This window comes from Octodon degus, unplaced genomic scaffold (genome assembly GCF_000260255.1).
Source record: "Octodon degus isolate 3935 unplaced genomic scaffold, OctDeg1.0 scaffold00076, whole genome shotgun sequence".
NCBI lineage: Eukaryota > Metazoa > Chordata > Mammalia > Rodentia > Octodontidae > Octodon > Octodon degus.
This window is the reverse complement of record NW_004524652.1, coordinates 11,063,962-11,070,718: the sequence shown is the minus strand read 5'-3', so window position 1 is coordinate 11,070,718 and position 6,757 is coordinate 11,063,962. Positions and strand designations below refer to the sequence as shown.

Below are 6,757 nucleotides of genomic sequence, written 5' to 3'. Positions count from 1 at the left end.
ACAGGTTTTCTACGCAGCTCAGACTCATAGTGCTTCTCCTGTTTTCAGCCTCCCCAGTGCTAGGATTACAGGCATGCTCCACAATGCCAAGACTCGGTGGTTGGCTCAGATCACCAGAGTGCACCTTTCATGGTATGTGGTTCCCAGTATGGAAACCCAGCCCCTGCACTTGCCTAAGCAAGTGCTTAGTCCATAGAGCTCTCTCGCTGGCTGAGCACATGGTTCTATCAACTTTTTAAAACTCAAACATTCACCATGCTTTTTGATGACACTGTGTCCTTCTTTCTATTCTCCTGAGTCTCGCTGGCACCCACTCTGCCTTCTTCATAATGTAAAATCACTGACAGTTCAAAGAGGATGCAGCAGCAGAAATCCAAAATGCATCCTGGAAAATTCTCATTTCCCACAGTGTCGGCAGCTTCTACTTGGGCCTCTGTCATCTACAGAGCTACGCAGTCACCTGGAAGCAAAGGCAGCAGCTCCATGGACTCAGTCAGTGACGGTGCCATGGATTTCCAAGCTGGTCTTCACTCTTGCCTCTCAGATGTGATGAAAAGTCCCTTTCCATGTCTCAATCTGGAGGAAGCTGGAATCAGGAAGGAGGATGTGGTTGAAGTCTGAGAATCTATGCTGATTGGAAGGCAGTATCTCAAAGGGACACGGATCAGGAAAGTTCACAAACCTCTGAACACCAACCAGCATTATGGCCATAGAGCCACTGGTTGATTACCCACCAGCCCAAGGATCCCACCAAGCTCATCCACATCTTGGTGATTAGCCTTGCAGATTCACCAGGATGAATGCCATGCCCCACCCACACTCCTGCAGTGTGCACATCAGAGCCTGCTGAAGGACGAGGATGTGACCATGTGGTCCAGGATCAGGGGCCGTGGGAGAGTCTCACCACTCTCCACGGAGGCCTTCCACAGCGGACATGGAGCCCCGAAGGCCATGGTGCTTTCCTAGCCCTTTTTTTGCCCTCCCCACTTCAGGGTAATGATCAACACTATGAAACCAGAGATCTCCACCTAGAAATGTCCATTCGTGTCTAAGAATTGTGCAGAAATTACAAGCCATGCTACCTGGGCTTGATGTGCTGCTGCCCCAGAATTTAGAGACTGCAAATCCAGGATCCACAGGCCTTGCATCACAGTCTGGGCTTCAGGAGAGTCCGGGCTGCAAACCTGCTGGAAGCCTGAGATTCTGAGGCCAAGAAGAGAGAGAAGAGTAGGCCAGGCATTGCAGAGCAGCAGCCCCTCAAGGTGATTTGAGACTGAGGCTCCTTGGGGATAGTCTGAGTCCACCCACACTGTAGCTCTTCAAGTGGGTCCAAGAGAGGAAAATGTTGATGTAAGGAGATTGTGTCAACCTGCACATTGAAATGACACACAAAGCCCTGTGGAGGTCTGGGAAACGGTGAACCTTGGTTCTGTGCAGGCTGTGGCTTAACCACATAATCTTTCATGGTTAAGAATTTTGGTAGGTGCTAAAGTTATAACTGCACCAAAGCTCTAAACCAAAGGTCAGAGGACAGAGCTATACAAAATGACAAAGAGAAGGAACAAAATGCAATCTCAGGCCCCAAGCACACCCAGAACAAATGCAGGAGAGTGTGTTCTGGACACTCCATCCTGGCTCATGCTGTGCCTTCCTGGGCCAGATGAAAACTCTTCACAAGCAGCTTTGCAGCTTTTGTGCCCTGCGCTCAATTCTGCAGGGCAGATGCCCGTGGGTCACCCATCTCACCTCTCAATTTCTAAAGCTTCACTTCCTGCAGGATATGTCTATGGCCTCAGTCTGCCCCATCAAGGCCCCTGGAGCATATGCTCAGGTCCCTGCTATCCGCCTTGCAGATGCCCTCATCACCTCTGCCACCTTGCAGACTGAGTGGAAGTGGCTGCCTGGGTCTGAGCATGAGACAGCTGAACACTTGAGCCTTGAGTGGCCTCAGACAGATCGATTTGATTACCATGCCCTTCCAAGGTCTACTGGAGAGCACTGCAGCCACACCGAGCACCTGCACTTGCACAGATGGGATCACAGGTGCCCAGCTCCGGGCCACCCTGTCTTCTGAGCCTCTGCTCTCAGCCCAACATTTTTAACTCTGAGGAACTCCATGTCCATAGCCAGATATTGCGTACTGTGTTGAGCTCAAAGCCTTCTGGGGACCCACACACATGTGGAGTGGCCTCTCCTCAAAGGCCACTGCATCTCATTCTCTTAAGCATGATGGCTTGCAAGAGTAGCAAGGACACAGTCTCCTAATTCTCTGTCCTTCAGTCACAGCACTGCGAAAAGAGGCATTAAAACCAGGCCATTCTTGGCAGGTTTATTTATTTGCAGTTTCATTGATTTCCATGCCCCATGTTTTATGCTTGATGATTTCCAATACCAGTGCACTCCTGTGCTGATCACTGACCCCACCGAAGAACTGCTCTCCCTTCTATGGTCACAAGTGACAAGGATCCCCTCACCCACCATTTTTTCTGGTCCAGCATTTCTTGGTTCAGGAACCATTTGCTGCAAACCAGCTCCATAAGAAGATTCAGAAATAAAGACAAGAGATGAAATTTGAGATCGGCAGAGCCCTCTCTCCAGTGGAAGGAAAGAAACTGCCCAAGCCGAGGAGTGTTTAATTGTATACTCAGAAGGTTGATGTCAATCTCAACCTCTCTGCACAGACAGGAAGAGGTCAAGATGCATTCTTTCTGCATGGGAAAACACCAGGAGCCAAAGGTGCATGCTGAGCTCTTGCTCTGAAAGGCTTCTTCTCTATGAGAGTTCAGTGCAGCTCCACGTGCAATGGGATCTGCTTTTAGGCAGACTAGAGTTCTGCAAAGCAGCCAGTGTTCTGTGAATCTGTGGGCACTGCCACTTTGCCCATAGACCCCAGATGATGCAGATGGATAAAGTGAGCATTATCTAGACAAGGGACTGTGGAGGCACCTCTGGAAACCAGTGCTGCAAAATCAGAGAAGCAAAAGGATTCTAAGATGGCAGAGAAAGGGAAGTGAACAATCCAGAATGTAAGGTATGCAGAAAAGGTGTCGTGTAGCAGGCTGCTTTCCTTAGAAAATCCTACTTGCAGTGTATGGGACATTCCACCAGGCTCGCTGGACCCCTCCAGCCCCAGCCCAGGCCTGGTGAGTGTGGGGGGTCCATCCGCACACTCGCAGAAACCTCTTCTATCAGACAGGCCTAGTGTGAAACTCTGCTGCTGAAGTCCCTGCAGGGAGGCCAGGGGCCAGAACCACCCAGCTAATCCATGAGCTGAACATCTTGCCAAAGGGGCACAGCAGGTTCACTTCCACTGGCTGCAATAGGGGGAAGCCAAGCACAGCAGCCAGACCCAAGCCAGGCACATCTGGACTAGATCAAACTTGGTAGAGCCAGACCTGGTAAGCTGAGACACTTTGCTAGGCCCAGATTTAGGACAGCATCCTCTCTCTCTCTCTTGATCGGGAGAGGGGGCAGGGCCTCACCGCCCACCCTTCGCAATGCTCGTCCTCGCGCATGCTCACCCCCATGCACCCTGCTGGTCCTGCCATGCCCGTGCTCACCCAGAACCTGCAGTTCCAAAAGCTGCAGCAGTGGCACCATGAGCACAGCTCTGAGCCCAACCTACACTGCCTGTTCGAAGCCAACAAAGAACGCTTCAACCACTTCAGCTTGACTCTCAACACCAACCATGGGCATATCCTTTGGATTACTCCAAGAACCTTGTGACAGAGGAGGTCATGAAGATGCTGGTGGAACTGGCCAAGTCCAAGGGTGTGGAGGGTGCCTGGGAGCGCATGCTCAACAGTGAGAAGATCAACTACACCGAGGCTCGGGCAGTATTGCATGTGGCCCTTCAAAACCAGTTAAATACACCTATGCTGGGGGATGGCAAGGATGTGATGCCAGAGATCATCAAGGTTCTGGACAAGGTGAAATCTGCTAGTGAGTCCAGAGTGGCAACTGGAAGGGATACACAGGCAAAGCCATCACAGACATCCTCAACATCGGCATTGGAGACTGACCTGGGACCCCTCATGTGACGGAAGCACTTAAGCCATACTCTTCAGGAGGTCCCCAGGTGTGTTTTGTCTCCAACATTGATGGAACCCACATTACCAAAACCCTGGCCAACTTGAACCTTGAGACTTCTGTTTATCACCGCCTCCAAGACCTTTACCACCCAGGAGACCATCACCAAAGCAGAGATGGCCAAGGAGTGGTTCCTCGTGTCTGCCAAGGATGCTTCTGCAGTGGCAAAGCACTTTGTTGCCCTCTCTACCAACATGGCCAAAGTGAAGGAGTTTGGAATTGACCCTCAAAACTTATTCAAAGTCTGGGATTGGGTAGGTGGCCACTACTCACTGGGGTCAGCCATTAGACTCTCCTTTGTGCTGCATGTGGGTTTTGACAACTGTGAGCAGCTGCTCTCAGGAGCTCACTGGATGGACCAGCACTTCCAGACAGTGCCTCTGGAAAAGAACGCCCCTGTCCTCCTGGAGCTGCTGGGCATCTGGTACATCAACTGCTTTGGCTGTGAGACACAGGCCTTGCTGCCCTATGACCAGTACCTGCACTGTTTTCCTGCCTACTTCCAGCAGGGTGACTTGGAGTCCAACGGGAAGTACATCACCAAGCCGGGCATCTTTGTGAAACACCAGATGGGCCCTATCATGTGGGAGGAGCCAGGGATCAATGGCCAGCACACATTCTACCAGCTCATCCACCAAGGCACCAAGATGATACCCTGTGACTTTCTCATCCTGGTTCGGACCCAACACCCAATATGGAAGGGTCTACATCACAAAGTCCTGCTGGCCAACTTCTTAGCCCAGACAGAAGCCCTGATGAAGGGAAAATCATCCGAGGAGGTCCGAAAGGAGCTCCAGGCTGCTGGCAAGAGTCCAGGGGATCTTGAGAAGCTGTTGCCACACAAGGTCTGCAAAGGAAATTACCCAGCAAATTCTATTGTGTTCACCAAGCTGACACTATTCATGCTGGGAGCCTTGACTGTGCTGTACAAGCACAAGACTTTTGTGCAGGGCGTCATCCGGGACATCAACAGCTTTGACCAGTGGGGAGTGAAACTGGGAAAGCAGCTTGCTAAGAAGATTGACCCTGAGCTTGATGGCAGTGCTGCCGTGACCTCTCATGATTCTTCCACCAATGGGTTGATTAACTTCAAACAGCAGGAGGCCAGAACTGAATAAGCTGCAACCCCAGCTGTGACTTGTCCCTCCTTGCTGTAGTCTGCACTACATGGTCCTGCTCCTCCCTGCCCAGAGCACCCTCTGGTTTCAGGCTTGAACCACAAGCCCTTTGGGGAAAATTGGTCTGGAATTAGCCACCCCAGCTTCTCCAGCCCATTCTTCCTGTTTTCCAGTCAGCTGAAGTGCTTCAGCGCAGCTGTATTTTCTGACCTGTGTTCACATGGTTCACATCTCAAGTAGAAAAAAAGATGACATCAACAAAAAAGGGGGGCACAAAAGGTAACCAGGGTGAACTAGTCTGCCTGGAAGACACCAGGTACATCAAGGGGAGGTGATCAGACAGAACCTAGGGGAACTAAATGAGACACAAATTCCCAATTTAATATCTGTTTAGCTACACAGCATAATGTTTGTTCTTATGGTCTAAAATACAAACCCATGAGCTGTAAAAAAGTTTGTCAACTGCTAAATATCACTACCCATTATTAGTGTTCTTAATTATAGTTCTATAAATACAAAATTGTAACTGCCTTAACCACATAATCTTTCATGGTTAAGAATTTTGGTAGGTGCTAAAGTTATAACTGCACCAAAGCTCTAAACCAAAGGTCAGAGGACAGTGCTATACAAAATGCAATCTCAGGCCCCGAGCCCACCCAAAACAAATGCAGGACACACTAGCATAGAAGAAACTGGGAATCACACCACTGAAATCTCTGACTTAATAGCATCTGAACTAAAGAAACAACTGCAGAGAGGTATAGAGGAAATCAGATCAGAAATAATCTGTGAAGTAAAAAAAAGAACTATCATGAATTAATAAGTGCTTCTAAAGAAGACACTGATAAAAATAGAAAGATGATGGAATCCTTGAATGAGCAACATAGGAAACAAAGAATTCATGAAACAGATTCAAAGTGCTACACAGCAATTTAAAACCTCAATCACAAGCTGACAAAACAGTTTGAATGAAAGTAAAGATAGTTTTGTATCTTGAAGACATCATCATAGCTAGTAAAAAGACAAGATCTCTTAAAACAAGGATGTACAGCTAATTTCTCTTAATGCAGTGAATAGAGAGAGTTGTTCTAATAGTGCTTGTGGACAGGATATCATGTCTGCATCTTGTACAATGAATAACCACTAAGACAATAATATGCGAAGGTCTGGCTAGGGCGGTGGCGGGATAGAGAAAATACTGACCTTGCTAGCTCTAGGAAATGAGACTTTAGTTTAGAAAACAGTAGACTGTCTGACAAATACATTCAGCTTTTCATCATGAGGCTAACAAAACATAAAGGGAGAATTTCTCGGGTCTCAAGTCAAGGAAAAGCCTATGCGAACAAGAGCAAGCTTAAAACAGTCCGACGACAGAAATGGGGAGTGACCATTTGCTTCGACTCCGTTTTGAGCAGGCTAAGAAGAAGCTTGGATGAAAAACCCTACAAATGTGCTGAATGTGAAAAGAGTTTCAGTCAGAATTCCACTCTTTTTCAACACCAGAAGATCCATACTGGAAAGAAATCCCATAAATGTGCCGATTGTGGAAA

The 6,757-nt window shown here is 48.6% G+C and overlaps 2 pseudogenes across 1 annotated transcript; both read left to right on the top strand.

Moving 5' to 3' along the window:
* Positions 1-966, top strand: part of LOC101589430 — an 11,183-nt pseudogene extending 10,217 nt beyond the window's left edge.
* Positions 967-3,546: 2,580 nt separating this feature from the next.
* LOC101590743 lies at positions 3,547-5,207 on the top strand (annotated as a pseudogene). Its single transcript, XR_002822073.1, has 2 exons — positions 3,547-3,942; positions 4,017-5,207. The product of XR_002822073.1 is annotated as a glucose-6-phosphate isomerase-like (transcript).
* Positions 5,208-6,757: the final 1,550 nt, after the last annotated feature.